This window comes from Mauremys mutica, chromosome 24 (genome assembly GCF_020497125.1).
Source record: "Mauremys mutica isolate MM-2020 ecotype Southern chromosome 24, ASM2049712v1, whole genome shotgun sequence".
In the NCBI taxonomy this organism is placed as follows: domain Eukaryota; kingdom Metazoa; phylum Chordata; order Testudines; family Geoemydidae; genus Mauremys; species Mauremys mutica.
Genome location: NC_059095.1, coordinates 7,761,151 through 7,782,772, shown reverse-complemented (window position 1 = coordinate 7,782,772; position 21,622 = coordinate 7,761,151). Strand labels below are relative to the sequence as shown.

Below are 21,622 nucleotides of genomic sequence, written 5' to 3'. Positions count from 1 at the left end.
ATCTGGGAGGATTGGAGTGGGAGTGGACGATCAGGATGGTAGCAGATCTCCGGAGGGCAGGGAAAACTGGGGAGGAATCCATTAGGGAGGGGGCAAATCGGGGGGAGGAATTGCAGGATCCCTGAGGCAGGTTAGGGGAATGGAGAATCCTGCGGGGAGGCCAGATTGGGGGACTGGAAGATCCTTGAGGCAGAGGGAGAGGCTGAATGGAGGGCTGGAAGATCCCAGGAGGGAGGGGCAGATCAGGGGAATGGTGGTTCCCTGAGGGAGTGGGAGGGGCAGATTGGGGGACTGGAGGTTTCCTGAGGGTGGGGGAGAGGCTGGTTGGAGGATCCCTAGGGCAGGTCTCAAGTGGGGATGAAAGGTATCAGGAAGGGGAGACTTGCCATTTTTACAAATCAGAGCTTGGGGGCAATAAAGAAAATGGTATTCTCAGCCATCTAGTAAAGACTCACACTCGCCGAGCAATGTATTGGGGAGAAACCCTTTGGCCAGCCCCTGAGTCGCCGAGGGGGCCCCAGGAGGGACTGGGGAGGAGAGGGAACTGGTCAGATTTTATATGAAGGGCCCACCTGTAATGAGTTCCAGTGACCAAAGGATCGCCCGACGTTACAAGCATGTTGCAGACAGGACTGGTACACGCCAAGATGGCTCTGATCAGTAGCAGGTGTCAGAGAGTTATAAGCATCATTTTGATCTGCTGGACTCTATAACAATTGATTATTCCTTGATGACAACAGCTCGCAATCATGCAGCAGCCCTTTGTGCGCGACTTATGAACATGCCCCTAGAAGTGACCGGGGTACGTTTATTTCCAGGGAAGCTACAGAACGGAGAGAGATGTTCCACAGGGAGATTACAACGGGAGGTGGACTAGATAGGAAAGCTTGTGCCTGGAGAGCAGTATAGGCTCAGTGGGGCTGCGGGTCCTTTAACCAGGCGGCAATTCGACATCCAAATGGCCCTCTGAGTCAGAAAATGGGGACTGGACAGCACCCAATTTTATCTGGATCAGCTGCAAAAGCATAGCCCCAACTCATCGCAAAATGGTGCAGAGGGACTATAGCTGCTACTCCAGCCCATACACAGAGCAGGGAATTGGCAGGTGGGTGAGTCGTGTGTCTGCATTGCAGACCTGTGCACTGATCCCAGGCTAGGGGATGGATTCCATCTCTCTGATCCCCTGCACCCTGAATTGCCAAAGTTCTCCAGCTCTGTTCTGTTCTCCTGATTCTCACCGGACACGCCGAACAAAGCTAGTCGGGAATTTTTCAATCAACCTGTTTTTGATGGAAAATACTGAATATCCGAAACTGAAACTGTTTGCAAAACAGAGTTGATTTTGACCAATCTCCCGACTCAAAAATATTGTGGGAGGAGCGGGGAAAAGGTTTTGGAATTGTCAAAACATCAAGTGTTGACATTATTGAAGTTTCAATTTTTCAAGTTGACACAAATTTTTGTTTTGAAATTTTAGTAAATTTGGACTAAAAATGTTTTGTTTTTTTTTTAAAAAAAGACAAGAGATGGGAATTAAATGTTTCAAACTGATCTACACAAAATGTTTCAATTGATCCAAACTGAAAATGTTTTTCAAATTTTCATTGTGGGAAAATTGTCACCACTTTGACTTTTCCTCCTACTTGGGACAGGAACATTTTTTGATGCTCACAGGATGGGACAACCATTTCCCGTCCAGCTCCAACTTTGAATGCCCTTTCTTGCTTCCTTACCACTCACAGGGGCCCCATGTATCCATGCTTGGAAATGGGTACCTTCCACCTAACACTGACGAACTGCCCAGGTTTGGAGAAGGAGAGGCCTCATCTCTGGGGTCCCTCTCCCAGAAGAAGTAATCTTGGCTGATGACTTTCACTGCAGATGCAGACATACCTTGTTGTGGTTTCAATAAGCCCCCAGCTGGCTCCGAGTCACCTCCAGATTTTGAACCCCCTGACACATGGAGGTGCTTAGACTGGGTGTCCTGCTCCAGGCCCTCCTCCATCTTAAACATCATCCTGCGGCAAATTCCTGGGTGATTGGACATTACTGGAAGTCAAAAGACTCAGCAAAAGAAAGGACCCATCAGGTGACTTGGCTCATTTCCCCCATCTAAAACAGTACCAATCCCTACAGTATAATAGCCAGTGTTTTGTCCAGTCTGACTGTAAATGTCTCAGCTAGGGATGGAACTTCCTCCGATTCCGCTGGGAGGCACCCCGCAGCCCTCAGGAAGCTGCTCCTGAGATTCAGCCCCGATTGCACCCAGATCCCTCCACGTAACACAATTGCTCTTCCTCCCTAGAGTGTACCAGGGGACTGCCCCACCTCTCACATGCATCTTCAGTTCTTGTCATCGCTCCTTCCACGGCCTGGTGTAGACTGGGCCATGTCGCACCATTGTAGTTATCCCAGTGTGAGTCCCCAGGATAGACACCCTGCCTTGGGGTAAGATGGGGCCTCCACCGGTGTGCAAGTTACCAAGGTAAACTGCACCAGTGTAAGCCCTGTTTTGCACCAGAGAAGTGGGTCTGCTAGAGATTTGCATGAGTGCAAATTTCCTTCACCAAGAAAAACCCTTATTGCCTCCAGCCTCTTCCTCATCTTTGTCGCTTGTCAATAGCTCAGTAAATTCAGTGGGTGAAATCCTGACCCCACTGAAATTAATGGGAATTTTGTCATTTACTTCAATGGAGCCAGGACTTCCCTGGATGCCTTTTTCATCTACACCGCCCCCCTTTCACCTTTGTGCAGTCCTGTGTTATCATATAATCATAGAAATGTAGGTCGAAAGCTTTTCCTAATATCTAACCAAACCTCTCTTGCTGCAGATCAAACCCAGTGCTTCTTGTCCTGCCTTCAGTAGACATGGAAACAATTGATCATTGGCTTCTTGATAACGGCCCTTAACGTACTTGAAGATTGTTGTTGGTTCCTCCCTCGTTCTGTTCTCAAGACTAAACATGCCCAGTTTTTTTTAACGTTTCCCCGCAGGGCAGGTTTTCTCTGGACTCTCTCCACCTTGTCCACATCTTTCCTAAAGGGGGGGACCCAGAATTGTACACAATGCTCCAGCTGACCAGTGCTGAGCAGAGCAGGACCATCACCTCCCATGTCTTACATACGACGCTCCTCTCAATACACCCCAGAATGATATTAGCCTTTGTCACAACTGCAGCACATTGTTGGCTCCCATTCAATTTGCGATACGGTGTAACTCCCAGTGTAACTTTTCAGCAGTACGACCACCTGGCCGGTAATTCCCCGTGTTGTAGGTGCGCATTTGATTTTTCCTTCCTATGTGTGGTACTTTGCACTTGTCTTTTTTGCTGAATTTCATCATGTTGAATTCAGACCAATTCTCCAATTTGTCACGGTCATTTTGAATTCTAATCCTGCCCTCCTAGGTTGGTTTCATCTGCAAATTGTATAGGCACACTCTCCACTCCATTATCCAAGTCATTAATGAAAATATTGAATAGCACCGGACCCAGGATTGACTCCCGCATGGCTCCAGTTTGACAGCGAACCATTGATAACTACTCTTGACTGAATTAATTAGTAACAGTGAGTGAGCAAGAAAATCCTAATCAATTGCCCTTTCCTTAGGGAATTGGACCCTAATTAATAAATGATGATTGATCACTAGTAACAGAAAACAAATGCTACATATTTTCTGCAAAAAAAATCAAATGAAACAAAAAATTTTCATTTTGTTTAAAATCTTCTCTGAATTTTTCAGTTTTTCAACTAAACAAAAACTGAACATTTTGTTTTTCATTTTTTTCCTTACTGCCTCTTGCTTTTTTCCCCCTTTTAATGGATAGAAAGTGTGTGGGGGCGGGAGGGCAGACAAATGAAAAAAATGTAAAAATGTTGTGGGTTTCAGTCTTTTGTCAAAGAAAAAAAGAAATTTTTGACCAAAACATTAATTTCCCCTGGGGGAAAAAAAATGCCATTTTTCAATGCAAAAACGTTTTGAGAAAACATTTCAATCAGCCCTAACTGATCAATCATCATCGTCATTATAATCAATATCTAGTTCCAAACACATGCTAGAAATACCCGTGCAATGAAATTATGTGCATGTACATGTGTGAGTGGTCCACATGCATGTTCGTCTGCATGCGGGCATGTGTATATGTCCGCAGGAGCGGGACATCCACCCGAGCACTTCCTGCTCTCCAACCCAGGGAACCGGGGGTACATTTGTGGGGTTGGCATGGGCAGGAGGCTATACTGGTGGCATGTCCCCTTGTCTCTCTCTTTCCCTGGGCTGACAAAATATCAGTGGATGGCATTGCCTCTCAAGGTAACCCTGGGTTGCAATCACTTTGAAACAGTCCAGGAGAAAGGGAAGATTATGACGATCTCGCTCGGAGTCTGAAATAAAGCCTCTAAATAGTGTGACGGGCAAGGAGGGCTAGTTTGCTTTTTACCTGCTTGTCTCATGAGGGCGGCTCCCCTCCATGTCACCCTTGCTATCTGTGTGGCGTCTCCACCACACAGACGCTTGGAACCTTTCATTTTATTTAAAAAGAACAGGAGTCCTTGTGGCACCTTAGAGACTAACAAATTTATTTGAGCATAAGCTTTCGTGGGCTAGAACCCACTTCATCGGATGCATGTAGTGGAAAATACAGTAGGAAGATATATATATACATAGAGAACATGAAACAATGGGTATTACCATACACACTCTAAGGAGAGTGATCAGTTAAGGTGAGCTATTATCAGCAGGAGAGAAAAAGAACTGTTTGTAGTGGTAATGAAAATGACTCATTTCCAGCAATTGAAACCTGCCATTTTATTTAAAGTGAATTTTGGAGTGTGCTATTACACCACCCTGGGTTCAACTCTGGCGGCTACAGCTTCAAGCTTAGAGTGAAAGTCCCCCCTGCTACTTGTTTTAGAGTTAGAGTCTCTAGGAACACAGACAGACCAAGGGTAGCGACCACACAGACACTCACAAGTACAAGGTCTAGTCTGTTTTACAAGTTTTATTAAAGTTACAATGAAAGTTCTGATTACTCAAACGTATCGAAATTCTATACAGACCTATGCACATAAGGTGACCAGACAGCAAATGTGAAAAATTGGGACAGGGGCTGGGGGGTAATAGGAGCCTATATAAGAAAAAGACTCAAAAATTGGGACTGTCCCTATAAAATCGGGACATCTGGTCACCCTATATGCACAAGTTACAAATATAGTTATACTCACATCCTTAACAACAGGGTTAGGGTCTGATGGGTCTCTCCTGGTTTGATCATCAGTAGAGGGATGGTTCCTGCTGGAGTCTCCCATAGGGAGCTCAATTTTCCTGTTCTGGGCATCCCCTTTTTATACTGTGATTCTGTCTACACCTACCCTCTGCGCATGTCCACCCTCTTTTCTCTTATTGGTCTGTGTCCCCTGGAAAATTAAGGGACCCCATTTTTCTACAAGCTGTGTCAGTTCCTTTTATTTTCATTAGCATGGCTGCACAACCAGTATCCCGTGGTTGACACATGTCGGAGACAGATGCACCTTTACAGTATTTTTATGATCTAATAATCTTCTGGGTAATTTTGCACAATATTACCACTTGGTACCTCTTTTCCCATAATCCTAGAGCACTGGGTTATTTTCCAGTTACTTATGTCATCATTTCTTGTCTCCAAGGCCTAAAATAGCTAAGCTAAAGTCTTGCAGACCTCAACCTTACCGTCACTTGCATTTCAGCTTGTCTTCCTTATGTCTATTACTTGGTTCCTTTAAATACTGATCAGTCTTACACTTTTATAATCCGACAAATTAATTTTAATTAACATACAATAAATATACATCATATATCATATTAATTAACTATAACACCACACAATCAATAAATAATAAACTAAAATCATTGGCTACACGCTTATACAAGCCCAGCACTGAGGGAGTGCCTGTGAACATGTATATACCCCACACAGGCAGTGACAGGGTTCTGGGGAAGCAGAGAGACCAATTAGCCTATTCTTTGGCACCTGGAGGAGAGGTGGGTCATTAAGAATTAAACCCAGCTGGGGAGAAGCAGACTGTGTGGTTCCTATAAAGGAAGGACAAGAGGGGGGAGAGACCTAGGAGAGAGGGAGGTGGGAATTTCTTCTCTCTGGTTCCCGCCAGGCCTGCTGGAGGGCGTTTGTACCCCGGGACTGTGCCTGAAAGGAGAGGGCAGAAGGAGACTCCTAAGGAGAAGAGAGACTCTAGGGAAGAAACCCTGTAGGTCAGTGGCTCACGAGGAGCCTGGGGTGCTGGGAGAATGCGCTGGGAGGGAACGCTCTGTGACGGAGCGACGATGAATTCACCAGACCCGGCGAGAGGGATGGAGAGTCGGTGGGGGACTGGGCCCAGGAAGTGCTCTGGGGGAGTTTTCAGTCCTGTTACCCTGGAAGGGCTGAGACACTGAAGTGTGGCCTGGCTGCAGGGCCAGGTCGCTGTGAAGGCCCCTGAGGTCTGGAGGAGGGAGAACAGAGGGGCTGCAGTGCTGGGTCTCGCCGTGAGGAGGCGCTCTGGGGCGAGGAGACTAGGAGAGTGCCCTCATGGACAGGAATGCATGGAAGCAGTTCTAGTGCTGACGGGCACACTAATGCCAGCAAGCTGCACTAAGGCACATAAGCCCTAGTCATAGGTGCCAACTCCGTGGGTGCTCCGGGGCTGGAGCAGCCATGGGGAAAAATTAGTGGGTGCTCTGCACCCACCGGTGACCCAGCTCCCCCCTCCTTGCCTCCTTCTCCCCCCTCCCCACAGCACACTGCGTCCCCGCTCCTCCCCCTCCTTCCCAGCAATTCCCGCCGCCCCGCCGCCTAACAGCTGTTTGGCAGCACTTACAACTTTCCAGGAGGGAGGGGGAGGAGTGGGGACGCGGCACACACAGGGGAGGAGGCGGAGAAGATGTGGGGCGGGGACTTGGGAGAAGAGGTGGAATGGGGGCGGGGCAAGGGCAGTGCAGGGGCGGGGCCAGGAGTGGCAGGGGGTCAAGCACCCACCGGGAAGAGGGGAAGTCGGCACCTATGGCCCCAGTGGAATGCTTGAGTCCAGCTGGGCACAAACACAAGCAGGCGGGCCCGATGCAGATCATGCCATGGACCTGATGTGCAAGGACCCAATATAGACTGTGCTGCATTGCAAGGCCATGAATGCACATGCCAGGGCGCCGCGCAGACTCAGTGCAAGAGCCCGATGCAGCGGGCGTGTCCTGGGGCATGGAGCTAATGTAGCCATGAGGATCCGTGCCAAAGAGTATGCCCAACCACACAAACATTAATGGAAGCACACAAGCACAGTGCTCTGACGCGCTGCAGAGAGCAATGCAAGGATAAGCATTCACAGCTACATTGCAACACGAGCTTTGGCCCTGAGAGGCAATGCACTGCTTTTAAACCCTTAACCCATAGCTACACATTATTCTTACGTCTCACAGATTTGTGGGTGGGTACGCAGGCACACGTCCACACGTGCTTTGCAAAACAATCCGAGAGACCCAAACCTTGGTGTCTCTTGAAAAGAATATTCATAATAAAAATAATTTTACTAGCTAAACATCGGGAATAACCCGGCAAGCGGATCTGAAGAGACGGATCAACGAACGTTCTGAGGAATCTCCTGCAGGACCAGAAGGATATGTTAACGGGGCATTTGAGATGTGACAGGAGATGCACAATGCAAAATAGGATGCAAAATGGCTAAAAGCAGCTTTCTCACCCTCTCTAACTGCACACAGAGGCAGATCCACCACCCAGTGAAGCCGGTAGGTCTATATGGGCCACACTGGCCTCCACTCTGTCGAGCGCAGCTGGTCAGAAAATGTCGACGAAAAAATATTTTTCGAGGGGAAAAATGGTAATAAAAATGTTTTAACTGTTTTGTGACAATGGAGGTTTGTTTTCCAGCCAGCTGTCAGCACGAAGGTGCTTTCCAGACCAGGACACATATACTTCCCCCTCTATGGGGAGATTTGCAGTGACACAGTGGTAAGTTAGGAGCACAACCCCTGTTGACTTACAATGGGAACTAGGCACCTGCCATTTATGCCTTTTGAAAATCTCTCTTAGGCCAAGGTTTTAAAAAATAAGAGTCTAAAAGTTAAACTACTAGGTCCACATTTAGGCTCCTAAATAGGTGACCTGATTTTCACAAGCAGTGAGCACCTAAGGCAGGATTTTCAAAGGGGCCTAAATGATTTGGAAGCACAAGTCCCAATGGAATTTTTGCACCTAAGTCACTTAGGTATCTTTTGAAAATCCCCCTCCTAGCACCTCCTGTGGAAGTCAATTAGCGTTGCTGGGTTCTCGGCACTTCTGAAAATTGAGCCTCTGATTTAGGAACTGAAATCATAATTTAGGAGCCTAACTTTAGTCTCCTATGATTGAAAATCTTGGCCTTAATATATTTTTTTTCCCCGACAGCCAGGCTACCTAACGGCCGTGTTTTCTTTATCAGCAGGTTTGTTTTCTGTTAGCGCAAGCAGAGAGGCGGGAAGCAAAAGAGACAGCTGCTCCAAAGAGACGGACAAACTGACTGTTCCTGACAAGGACGCTGCAATCTGGCTAACTAGAGACCAGACGCATGCATAATCCTCCGGAAAATTCATCTCGGTAAGAGGGCCTTGAAGGGGTAATTAAAATCCACCGAGTGGAGGCTGCACCTGTTTAGAAGGGAGTGTGCTGGTAAGTCTTACTGATACGTTTCAGGGGCAGGGAGCAAAGAGGGATGGGGCAGCCGAGAAAAAAAGAAGTGGTGGGGAGGAGGGAAGAAGAGATGGAGGAAGAGGGAAAAGCGAGAGGAGAAACAGAAAGCAGGCACGGGGGAAATTGAGAAACATGCTTCCTGTTGGAACTGTTCTATCTCCTCTCCTGACCCCGGTGCTCACATGTGGCCAGTCCCTCCTGCCCTCTCACACCCACTGATGGAAACTCCAGGGGGTGTCCCTAAGCACTCCAGACACCGGATCAGGTGCTCAGCTGGTGTAAATTGGCGTCACTTCGTTAAAGTCCAGGTGGCGCGACACTGGGCTATGCCGACTTACATCCGCTGAGGATCTGTCTCCATGACACTTATTATCAGCCTCTCGGCTCTTCACACTAGCAGCTGTAACATGCAGTTTCTTGTCCTCTGGTTTGTGTGTCTGTGAAACACACACAAAGGGGCACATTCTCCTCTGTTACTTAAACCACCGAAAATTAGGGTGACAGACAGCAAATGTGAAAAACTAGGACAGAGGGTGGGGGGTAATAGGAGCCTTTTATAAGAAAAAGACCCAAAAATCGAGACTGTCCCTATAAAATCGGGACATCTGGTCACCCTACTAAAAATCCAGAGTATCTCAGTTGAAGACAGAGTTATTCTGGATTTACACCCACTTTAGTGAGTAGAATCTGGCCCTACAAACCCCCATAAACCAAAAAGAGATCTGTATTTTGATAACAACTTTTGCCTAGGAACTAGATGTTCCTTAGTCAGCTGAGAATGCCAAGGCCTTTACGACCAAATTCTGTGCTGTATAAACAATGGAGCTGTGCCGCTTACGCCAGCAGAGAACGGAGTATGGCCAGAGTTCGATCATCATACAGAACAGCAGAAGGCTACCCTAGATGGCAGCGAGAGATCTCCAGGCCTCTGAGTGGGGTAGGAGCGCAAGAGAAAGAAGAAACTCTTCAATGTAAATTCAAGGCTGGCCCCGCCACCCCAGGGCAAGGAACAGCATTGGGTGGTTAGCCAGGTACATGCTCAGGTGGATCTGCCTTCCTGAGAGGCATCAAGGAAAGGAGGCAGGGGTAGGAGAGGTCTAGAAATCCTGAGTCCCTTTGTCATAGGGTCAAGTCTGCCCTTCATCCCGGGACATTGATAAGCAGAGGGCCATGCGATCTGCTCTGGGTGGGTGTTTCAGAGAAGAACTCCTGTCTGCTCCATATGGAGATTACAGGCGCTCCTGATACTGCTTGTAACAATGGAGATGGAGATGGTGGTTACCTGTGTGTGTTGCCAACAATTGACTCCCCACCCCCACCCATGCACTATTGATGCATGCCCCACTGGCTACCTCCTTCCACCCCAGAGGTGGCTGCATGTCAGTGGGGCTGCGTGTGCACGCTAGACATATAAGCTATTAGCACTGTGTCACGGAGTTTCCGGGCGATGCTTTGGAACTGCTCCCTACAAAGCCAGTCAGGACTTTGGTGAAGTTTTCTCTCTGTGAGCAGACTGTTTTCAGGGCAAGCTTCCACCTTTCTGGGTTTGACATTGGAGAATTTAGCATTTTCTGCCCCTCTGTGCACTTTCCCCAGCGAGTCCACCCAAGCAGGGTCCTGGGGAAGCCAGAGGGTCCTGCACCCAACTTTGCAGTTAGACGTGACTCTTAGCCAGCCAGTAAAACAGAGGTTTATTAGATGACAGGAACACGGTCTAAAACAGAGCTTGTAGGTACAGAGAACAGGACCCCTTAGCCGGGTTCATCCTGGGGCCCAGCGAGACAGACACCCACGTTTGCACTCACGCCAGGTCCCCAGCCAGCTTCAAACTGAAACTTTTCAGCCCCTTCTCTCTGGCCTTTATCTTTTTCCCGGGCCAGGAGGTTACCTGAGCTTTTTGTTCTTGAACACCTTTAGCATCCCCTTGCAGGGGGGGAAGGGCCCCGGCCATTAGTTGCCAGGAGACAGAGTGTCAGCCATTTACGCACACTGGCCTTTATCCCACCACCTAGAGACTTAAGAAATGCATAGGGGAAACTGAGGCACCCCTACAGTATTTAGAGGAAACATTAAGAACAGTTCCACTTTGTCACACACTGCAATCCTCCCTCTGCTACAGCCGGGGTTTTCAACTTTTTTTTTTGTTTGCAGACCTGACAAAATTTCAAATGGCGGTGCAGATTTCTTTGGGAATCTTAGACACAGTCTGTGGATCCCCAGGGGTCTGCGGAGCACAGGTTGGAAACCACACTGTGCTACCAGCTGGGATTCCCTGGGACTGGAGTGATTCGTTCTCCAAGCAGCCTGAGGCAGAGCTGAGCCAGTAATTCAAACAGTGCTTGCAAATGTCTCAGTGGTTTTGATGGCAAAGAGCCTCCCGTGAACACCAACCTTCTTACTGGGGTGGCTGGCTGGGATCCCAGAGTTAAGCCACATGATATTGTTCCTGTTCCCTGATTGCCGGAGCACACAAGCGTGCCTGGTGTGAATGCTATCACGTTTGCTTTCTGCAAACGCTGACCCCTGGGCTTCTGAATCCTGCTCCCCACCAATTTTTTTGATAGCTGCTTTCAACTACCTGAAAGGGGGTTCCAAAGAGGATGGATCTAGACTGTTCTCAGTGGTAGAAGATGACAGAACAAGGAGTAATGGTCTCAAGTTGCAGAGGGGGAGGTTTAGGTTGGATATTAGGAAAAACTTTTTCACTAGTAGGGTGGTGAAGAACTGGAATGGGTTACCTAGGGAGGTGGTGGAATCTCCTTCCTTAGAGGTTTTTAAGGTCAGGCTTGACAAAGCCCTGGCTGGGATGATTTAGTTGGGTTTGGTCCTGCTTTGAGCAGGGGGTTGGACTAGATACCTCCTGAGGTCCCTTCCAACCCTGAGATTCTATGATTCTATGAATGTCTGTGCCAGGACACTACGCCCTGCGGACATTCGTGGGAGGCGAGCGCAAGAGAGTTGAGTGTAGCTGAACAAAGTCCTGTAAGAATGCGGGTGGATATTTGCTGGCGTTTGCCCAGCTGCGGGCAGAGACATCACCACTATGGAAACAGGATTCCCATTAGAGCTGGACGATATTTTTTTCAGCAAATCGTTTTTCATTGAAAAATGCGTGGGGGGGGGGACTATTAATTGAATTTGGGTCAAATTCAGCAAATAGTGTTGGCTGAAAATACTTTTTTTTGAAAAACTTAAAATGTTTAGTGTAGACGTTTTTATTCGAAACGGCGTTTCAATGTCATATTTGGCCAGGTTTAAAAAAAAAAAACAGGGTGAAAACACTCCAAATGTCTGAATTGAAATGAAACACCCTCCCCCAAATCAAGTCAATTCAATGCGTGTGGGTCACTTCAAAAGGAAATCTTTTTTGTGTTTTTCAATTTGTTGCCAAATTTTGAAATCATTTTGGTTCAAATCAAACCAGAATTTTAGGAGGATTTTTTTGGTTCAGACCCTGAACCATTATTCACTCAGCTCTAATTCTCCTGGACTTCTCCCCCTTTCTCTCCCAGATTTCTGTCCCTTAGCTGCTCCAGAAGGGAGTTGTGGGGTATATACCTTCCCCTAAAAACTGCAGCCTAATCACAGGAGAAAGCCAAAGGCAAGAGACATAGGCACAGATCTGCTGAGCCTCTCTACCCTCCAATGCTCCCGGGCCTCAGCAGGGAGCATGGGAGGCAGAAGGATCTGAAAAGGAGAATAGAGGCTGAAATACACATTGGGTGAACTTCTGCTTTCCATTAAACCCATGGAAAACAAAAGCAGCTCCATTGATTCAAGTGGAGTTGCTCTGGATTGACAGTGGTGTAAATGGTAGTGAGTCTGGCCCAGTAAGTAGTTCCCTAGGAGCCTGATTCTGACCCTACAAGGCTTTCACCCCAGGATGACTCCACTGAATAAAGTGCGCTCACTCTGGATTCATGTTGGTGTGAGAGCAGGAGCTGGTGGAATTTCACCCAGGGTTTGCAATTAGCGGTGGGGAAGGGGAATAAGAGGTGTGGCCACCACAGAACGAGAGTCAGTCGAGTAACGATCCTAGTTAGGGTCTGCTACTGGAGTGCTTCTGGGGTTTCGATGGTTGCAGGATCAGTCTGTGAATGGACACCAAAGTGGTGGAGAGCTTGCTATAGTATGATTTTTTTTTTCAATAGGGGAATTGGGTCCTGATTCTTCATTTATCCTGGTGTAAATCAGGAGTCACTCCATTTTATCATTCGTAGTAATTACAGTGTCCAGAGGCCCGAGCTGAAGTCAGGGCCCCATCGCTGGGTGCTGCACAGTCACCGAGTGGGAGACAGATCCAGCCTCAAAGTGTTCCTAGGCTACATCAGGCATCCCCAAACTTTTGAGGGCCATGTCCCCCCTTACCCGTGTCTGTGCACCCCCCCACACACCCCTGGAGCTGGGAGTAGGGCGCAGCTGTGTGGGGGATGCTGATGGGGTAAGGGGGGCCGAGGCTGGGACCGCAGGGATGGAGCTGGGGCCAGGAGCGGAGTTGCAACCGGGCTGCGGTGGGGGCTGGCAGCTGGGCCCACAGCTGGGGGTGGGACCGGAGCAGAGCTTGGTGCGGGGAGGGGCTGGGTGGTACTCCCTCCCCACCCCCCATGGGGGCTGGTCCAGACCCCCTGCACCCCTCTGAAGGTCCCGCCATGCCCCTCTAAGAGGATGCGGCCCCCCTTTGGGGACCTCTGAGCTAAATAGATGAGACAGACGAAGAGGTGGGAAGGAAACACGGGTCAGATTGTAAAATATCTCAGCATCCAACGTGCAGTTCCTTCAGACATCAGGCCGCTTATTTCAGTGCCTCAAAGGGAACTAAGCTTTTGTGAAAGCTCTGACCCGACGGGACTTGCCTGAGGACACACAGGGACTCCGTGGCAGAATCAAACCCCCATCTCCCGAGTACTACTGCAGGGCCTTGTCCTCAAACCCGGTCTTCTGCTTTAAGGTTCCCTGAGACCATGTGAAATGAGGTTGAAACCCCCTCCATTTCTCCCTCTTTCTTTGTTCCCCAAACATCCCTCTCTTCCCCTGCCCTCAGATCCCATGTCCCTCCATCCTCCTGGCTGCCGAGCAGCTCTTTGACTTTTCCATCAGTAACTCTAACGAGCATGTTTGAACCAGGCTGGCTGGTCTCCCTCCATCCCCACCACCCAGCTCCAAATCAGGCAAATCTCATCGATCACAGCAGCTCAGGAAATAGCTGGTGTTTTGTTGTCAGGATGATAATAACATTGCCATGGTGAATGGGCTGCTGCAGGCCTGACCCAGGACACCTGCAGGGTCTGTTTAATTGCATTTAATGACAACTCCCGTACAGAGCCGCGGTGCCAGAGAGATTTATTTTCCGTCGCATTGGCAAAGCACAACAGCTCAAAATATCATTTGCACTGAGCATTTCCGCCCCGTCTCGCCTTAAATCATTTTAATAAATTACAAATCAGGTAAAGTGGGCACCATCAGTCTGAAGGGGGTGGGATTTAACTCAGAGGAAATAACAGCAGTAAGGCCATGCTGTTCGTTCCACCGCCCCCGGGGTCTGCTACATAGGAAATACGGTTTGTTTAATTTACAGCCTGGAAGCGCAGCTGGGGATCTCTCCAGGAAAAGCCAACCGCTTCCAAGACAGCTTGCGGCTACGCTCCTCGAGCCCCATTCTCTCTGACTGGGCTGGCTCCAGCGTGCTCGCAGCCCAGTTGAGATCCTGTCTGTATCTGCGGCAAGTTTCAAGGGAAGCTATGGTGGACTCCAGCACCGCTGCTTGCAACAGGTGCAACCTGTAGAGAGACAATCAATTCCTAAATTAGTATTTACTTACTGCACTCTGATTGGCTGATGCTCACTGTCCCCTGAGCCAATCACATAAGCATATCAGGGTTTATTTCCCCTATTGAATTCTGAAGACGCTGGTTTCTGACCGCTGGCAACTTGACCCTTTTTTCCTAAACATGTGCATGAATTCAGCAATCTGATTGGCCGGCACTGAATCCACTGGGGATCGAATGAAGGTGGGATTTCTGATTGGTTCCCAGTCTCTGACTTGAAGGGGGATTCCCCTGCCTCTGGTGGGGCTTCCCCGCCTTCTTTGAGTCCCAGTCACGGATCTGTTTTATCTTCAGGTGTTAGGTCTAGCGCTGTGCAGGGCGGAATTTCCCCAAGTGGCACCAACCAATCAACCAAAACAAAATCTTCCAGGGGCTCAGTTACCCTAGGTCAGTATTTGTCGGCTTGGCGACCCCCTTATATGAAGTCAAAAATGTTCATGACCCCCTGACATTTACTGGAAAAGTAACATTAAAATATCCCCCCTTCTCATCTCCCCCCACCCCCAGCCAGCTGAAAAGCACCGCCCTGAAGTTTGAGAGCGTCTTCGAAGAGTTTTCTCATCCCCTCTTCAAGTCACTTGGCTTGAAAGCGAGGCACAAGCCTAACACACACATGGGTGTAGGGTCTTGTCCTTATTCTGTCAAACACTCATTGATTTAAAAGGGAATTTGTGTTTTAAAAAAAAAGGGGGGGGCAGATTCTGATGATCTTATGCTGAATGGCTATTAGCCAGGATGGGCAGGGACGGTGTCCCTAGCCTCTGTTTGCCAGAAGCTGGAAATGAACAACAGGGGATGGATCACTTGATGATTCCCTGTTCTGTTCATTCCCTCTGCGGCAACCGGCATTGGCCACTGTCGGAAGACAGGACACTGGGCTGGATCAGGGGTCAGCAACCTATGGCAAGCTGATTTACTGTGGCACGCTGCTGCCAGCCTGGGGTCCCTGCCACCGGCCCCACTCAGTCCTGGATGCGGGCCTGGATGGACGGAACCCCGGGCCGGCTGTGGGCTGAGTGGGGCCAGCGGCCGAGACCCCAGCTGGCAGGGGCCGGTGAACAGAACCCCAGATTGGCAGTGGGCTGAGCTGTTCAGCCCGCTGCCAGCCGGGGTCCCAGCCGCCGGTCCGCTCACCCCGCTGCCAGTCTGGGGTTCCATCCACCAGCCCCTGTAAATGTAAAATGTATCACTGGCACGTGAAACCTTAAATTACCATGAATAAATGAAGACTTGGCACACCACTTCTGAAAGGTTGCGGACCCCTGGTCTAGATGGACCTTTGGTCTGACCCAATATAGCCGTTCTTATGTTCTATGAATAGTGCTTTACTCCTTCACAATTATTATTTTGTATCTGTATTGCTCTAGTGTCCAGGAAACCCCAGTCCTGGACCCGGATCCCATTGTGCTTGGTGCTGTACAAACACCAAACAAAAAGATGCCCCAAAGAGTTTACGATCGGGCTATGCCTGTCCTGTCATCACAGGGTGTGGTTGGAGCTCGAGTAGATACAGCCGAGCTAGCTTTCATCTAGCTAGTTTGGGTCCTGGAGCAACTAAGCCGAGGCAGCTGGGCTTGTACGACTCTCACTGAAGGACACGCTACTGGGCTTCACTGCTCTGGGCCCGAGCTGGCGAGCTCGCAGGTGGCTCAGGATGCCTGCCCGAGCTGCAGTCAGACCCAGTGATCGCACCATACACATGCCCTTTGTGTAAGACGAAAGACGACAAGTGGATATGAAATTGATGGGGCATTCTGCCGAGGAAGGTGCTACGTGATGTGAGTAAGGGTGGTTGATCTGGCCTTAAGGGGGCCCTCTGGATTTGCCCCAATGCTCCATTTCACAGTAATGTATTGTTCATTGACTGCTGCCTCCAAAGAGACTTTGGGTGGTTGAGAGAAATTGGCCTTTTCAGCTATAGAATAAGCACCCGGCCATGCACTCCCTGCTTTGTTTAGTTCATGTCTGTCTCTCAGGCACTAGCCAGCTACGCCCTCTGAAGTCACCTGCGTATGTCAGGGCAGAACTGAGCCTGTTATTTCCCACTCTTCGGTAGCAGCCTGTGAAACAAAGAAAGGAGGCCGTTTCACAAAGGGCTCAGTCGCAAAATCCAGGTAATAACCAGCATCTGGGGAGGTCATTACATCAACCGGGTGTCGAGTAACACCTGGACAGCAGCTCCAGCCCGTCACCGGGACAATGCAGACAGGACTATGCTCACTATTAAATACGACCACCTGGACATCGCCCGATATCTTTTATCAGCTCTACCCATTGCAAACACTCACGCTACCCGGGTTAGCACAATGGACTTATCTCCTGAGCAGCACAAACTCCCAGATTAAAATGTCCATCTGGAGTCAGACTCAAAAGTCCACAGAGAGCACACGGGGAAAAAACGAGTTGAGTGCCTGGGTTGTTTGCTTGTTGAAGGGCGTGAGCACCCTTCTCAGCACCAGCGCACAGACCCTTCACTGAGAGAACATTTCCTCCTCCCCTGGGGAGAGTCTGGAACAGACCCGGCTTTGCAAAGCTAAGGCCAGAGCAGCCTGGGTTTGCTGGATGAGGGGAGATGACAAACAATGTGAACCTGCTCTCGTGAACTGTGTTCACACAGGGACAGTCGAAGATCAGACCGAAGGGAAGAACGACGCAGGGTAGATGCCTCTGTCTGAGCTTTCCAGGGCTCAGTTACGTCCGCCTCAGCCTCACCCCACGGGGAGCACTGGCACAGAATAGCTGTTGGCTTTGCCTTATGAGCTGCTGTTGCCCCATCGCATGCTATCCAAGAGATGTGCAAGACATTCAGAGAAGAGAGCTGGGACGTGGAAGCGAAGCTGAACCAGGAGAGAAATTACAATCGCGCTCAGAAGATCCAGGGAAGACGAGGGGGAGGAAAGAGCATCACTAGTAAGCAAACCACAGTAATTTCACCCACTCAGTAGGCTTAGGCTGGGTTCAAGGAGACTCCAGGAAACTCCCATTATCTTGGTTTTCTCCTCTCTACGTGACTGCTTCCTTCTAACGTCCCCAAATACCTATTGCATTGACTCACTGGGACACAACCAGGAGACGGCCGAGCTGACAGTGCTTTGCACAGCAGCCCAGCACCAGGAGAAGCTGGGGGTAGAGGGGCCAGGTGAGCAGGAGGTCCTGCCGAGCCCCTGCGTGCTTCAGACAATGTGATCTGCATCCACCTGGGGGTGTGTGGTCCACTCGCTGAGAGAACAGAGTGGGAAGTCTCAGTGAACCCCCTGACGTGGGACAGAAGGTTACAGTGAGTCATGGGACTGACCCACAGAGGGCACTGTGGAGAGGGTATTGGCCCACTGGGGCAGGATCTGGGGCCTGCAGGAGGTGGGGAAAAATCAGAAGAAAAAACAAAAGAGCATTTCCCTAAGGCGTTAGGAAGAAGCGCTGACACTCACGGTCTGGCTCTGTGTGGAAGACTAGTGATTTTGTTGTTCTGACTTATAAAAGTGACAACAAATCATAGCCTGCCATACAGCACGGACCACAGCCGCCCATCGACAGGACCTGCTGCCATACGGCCCGGACCCCGGCCACCCACCGACAGGACCCGCTGCCATACAGCATAAACCTGAGCCACCATACGGCCTGGACCCCGGCCGCCCACCGACAGGACCTGCTGCCATACAGCCTGGACCCCGGCCGCCCACTGACAGGACCTGCTGCCATACAGCATAAACCTGAGCCGTCATATGGCCCGGACCCCAGCCGCCCACCGACAGGACCCGCCGCCATACGGCCCAGACCCCGGCCGCCCACCGACAGGACCTGCTGCCATATAGCACGGACCACAGCCGTTGACTTTCTATGAGACTTTGGGGCTATTGAGAATGTTACCCTACAAATATCGATACTTATGCAGACTTTATATGGAACCGATACAGCATGTCTGAAAGGACAAAAGAAGTCCATTGATCTTCTAATCCCTGGCTTTAAGGTTACAAACCCAGACTGCACTCCTAGCAGCCACAAAGTCCATATCTCCAGGCCACCAGGGTTTCCCGTGTGTCTTTGTGTGCGGTTGGCACCGAAGGGAGAGCATTTCCTAGCGCTTAGAACACAAGATTGGAACTCAGGCCTCCTGGGTTCTCTTTCCAGTTCTGACACTGAATTGCTGTGTGACCTTGAAGAGCAAGTCTCTCCCCTTGCCTGTGCCTCTGTTTCCCTCTCTGTAAACTAAAGATAACAATTTCTACCTCTTACAGTAATGACATCACATATGCTGCCATCTAGCTAAATATATCTCTGTCCCTCATCGCCTCACAATCATTAATATATTGATCCTCACAGCCCCTGGAGTAAGAACAGGAGGACTTGTGGCACCTTAGAGATTAAAAAATTTATTTGAGCATAAGCTTTTGTGGGCTACAGCCCACTTCATCAGATGCATAGACTGGAACATATAGGAAGAAGCTATATATACGTACAGAGAGCATGAAAAGGTGGAAGCAGCCATACCAACGGTAAGAGGCTAATTAATTAAGATGAGCAATTATCAGCAGGAGAAAAAAAACTTTTGTAGTGATAATCAAGATGGCCCATTTTAGACAGTCGACAAGAAGGTGTGAGGATACTTAACATGGGGAAATAGATTCAATCTGTGGAATGACCCAGCCACTCGCAGTCTCTATTCAAACCCAACTTACTGGTATCGAGTTTGCATAATAATTCAAGCTCAGCCGTTTCTCGTTGGAGTCTGTTTTTGAAGCTTTTCTGTCGCAAAATTGCCACCTTTAAGTCTGTTACTGAGTGATCAGAGAGGTTGAAGTGTTCTGCTGGTTCTCCTACACCCTTGGAGTTGTATCTACAGACAGATAACAGCACAGGGGAGACTCAGTGCTTTCCCTAAGGGCACCCAGGAAGATGGTAGTTGAACCAGGGCCTCATTGCATCTCAGTCTGGTACACTATCCACTACACCATTCTTCCTTCCACCCACTAATCAGTCCTTCCTGTTTGTGGAGGGCTGAGTTCTGCAATCCTCAGCTGAAAGGCTTCTTACCGATTGCTATTATGGTCCTGGATGGGCAGTAAGATGGAAGCTGGAGCAACATTTACACCAGGAAACCCAGTGCCAAAGAAATTCAGCAGCTCCACAACACAGCAGCCTGTGATGATGCACCAAAGGACAGGCCTGTTTCCCCTTGCCCACCTGCCGAGTGCAACACTCATGCCAGTCATGAGAAATTAAATCTGCAAAAATTCAGAGGGCGGCAGCGCAGCTGCTAATGTCCAAAATTGCCGGGCTTGTGCCTAATGGAAAGGAAACAACATTCATTTAGCGTTAGCCAACGTGCCTCTCCATCTCCCCTGTCTGCCGCTGGCTGATCAAAAACCCTGCTTCCCAGGTAGCTGTGGCCTCAGTGCCCTATTTAAGCAGAGGGAATAATGTCATCGCAAGCCTTAATGATTAAAGTAGTTAGAGGACAAAAGCCCCTGCGGTGCGTTGGATATTGGGTCACTGTCCCTGCTAATGTCACACTGCCATTTCTTGGTATTTTTAGAATTCTCCCCTTTGTAGAGCAAATTTATTCTTCAGCTGCTTAGAAGCACAGGGGATGTTGTCCTCTAACAGCCTAGTAGCAACAGGCAGGCTTCCTCTGGCTCCGGTAAATTGGCCATGCCCCTGAAAGCTGCTTGGAGAGTGAGATTATGAACTAAAGAGAACCTGACTGCAACCCCAGAGCCAAACGGTGGAAAGTTCTGAGCCAGACCCAGTTGTCAGCACCAGCCATTCACACTAGAACCAGCTGGATACAAAGATAAAATTGCCAAACGTGTCCAAGTGACATAGGAGCCCATTTTCAAAGGTGATTTAGGCACTTAAGAAGCCTAACTGAAAGCCAAAGGATGTAGGCACCTAAATCATTTAGAAGCTTTTGGAAATTTGACCCCAGATCCAAACCACTCCCACTCCAGACCCATGATCACGCCGCGTCACCGTGGTTCTGAATCAGACATCCAACCCCTTTTATTATCTATTTATGGTAGCACCCAGAGGCCCCACCATAGATTTAGACCCCAGCACACTGGGTGCTCTATAGATAAAGAGTGAGACACAGGCTGTACCCTCAGAGAGCTGGAAGTCCTAATAGACAAGGCATAGATTATTATCCCCATGTTACAGGTGGGGAGCCGATGCCTAGCGGGATTAAGTGATGTTCCTAAGAGTGCACACAGACTCTGTGGCAGAGATGGGAACTGAACACAGATCTTCTAAGTGCCACTTCAGTGCCTTAACCACAAGGGCAGCCCTCCATTTGCTTGTCAGAGCGCCGTCTTTATTCCAATGAAGGTGATTGCATAACCACTCCTGCAGCCGGGACTGTGTAATTCAGCTTGTCTGAAAGGGAACATGAAACGGCAATATAGAGAAAAATTAACCCTCCTGGCACACAGCCCTGTCGAAATGTCTCATTTTTCACCTTCTCTTCATCCCCTCCGGTATTTGATTTCCCGGTACATTTGCAGAGCACTGCATAGGGTTTTGTCTGCACCAGCTCCCAACGCCTTAATGAGCGTCCTACCTGCCAGGGGCATGACAGTTCAGACCGCGGAGCCTTCTGTTAAGTCAGTGGTTCAAATCCGCCCCTTGCCAGCCAAGGACGAAAGTTGCTTCTGAAGGCTGTTTGGTAGCCTGGCAGAAATGAGATGAAGGCATCAGACCCGTCCTAGGAAGTTACAACCTGCCCATGGTATTTGAAGCCTCATCCCATACACAGAGCTGAGCCCCGGCACCCCTGGGCTTGGCAGTTTGTAACCCCGGCACCTCTGTATGAAAGTAAAAAAATAGCTTGAGCCCCAGGACCTCTTTCATTACGAATTAAGCTCTGCCCACACCGCTGAGATAAGAGAGCAGTTTGCCCGATATAGGGGTTGAACACATCCCAGTAGTCAGGGGTGGCTCCAGGCACCAGCGCTCCAAGCAGACTAGCAGACCCTCTGTGCTTGGGGCGGCAAAATATCTAGAGCCGCCCCTGCCAGTAGTGGCCAGGCACACGTATCCCTCCTCTGTACTGACAGGGAAAGGGCAGTGACTCCTTCTCATGGACCAAGT

The 21,622-nt window shown here is 49.4% G+C and overlaps 2 long non-coding RNA genes across 3 annotated transcripts in view; one reads left to right on the top strand and one right to left on the bottom strand.

The window, feature by feature from the left end:
• LOC123355987 overlaps positions 1-15,331 on the top strand; it is a 24,678-nt gene extending 9,347 nt beyond the window's left edge. The window contains exons 3-5 of one of the 2 annotated variants that reach the window (XR_006575255.1): positions 7,914-7,994; positions 8,464-8,618; positions 14,287-15,331. This is a non-coding gene — a long non-coding RNA (uncharacterized LOC123355987). Of the gene's footprint in view, positions 1-7,913; positions 7,995-8,463; positions 8,691-14,286 lie in introns of both variants that reach the window. The other variant, XR_006575256.1, reaches the window with a different exon arrangement.
• Positions 14,067-21,622, bottom strand: LOC123355988. Its single transcript, XR_006575257.1, has 3 exons — positions 21,374-21,622; positions 21,093-21,202; positions 14,067-14,488 (listed from the first exon to the last, which is right to left on the bottom strand). It is a non-coding gene; the product is annotated as an uncharacterized LOC123355988 (long non-coding RNA).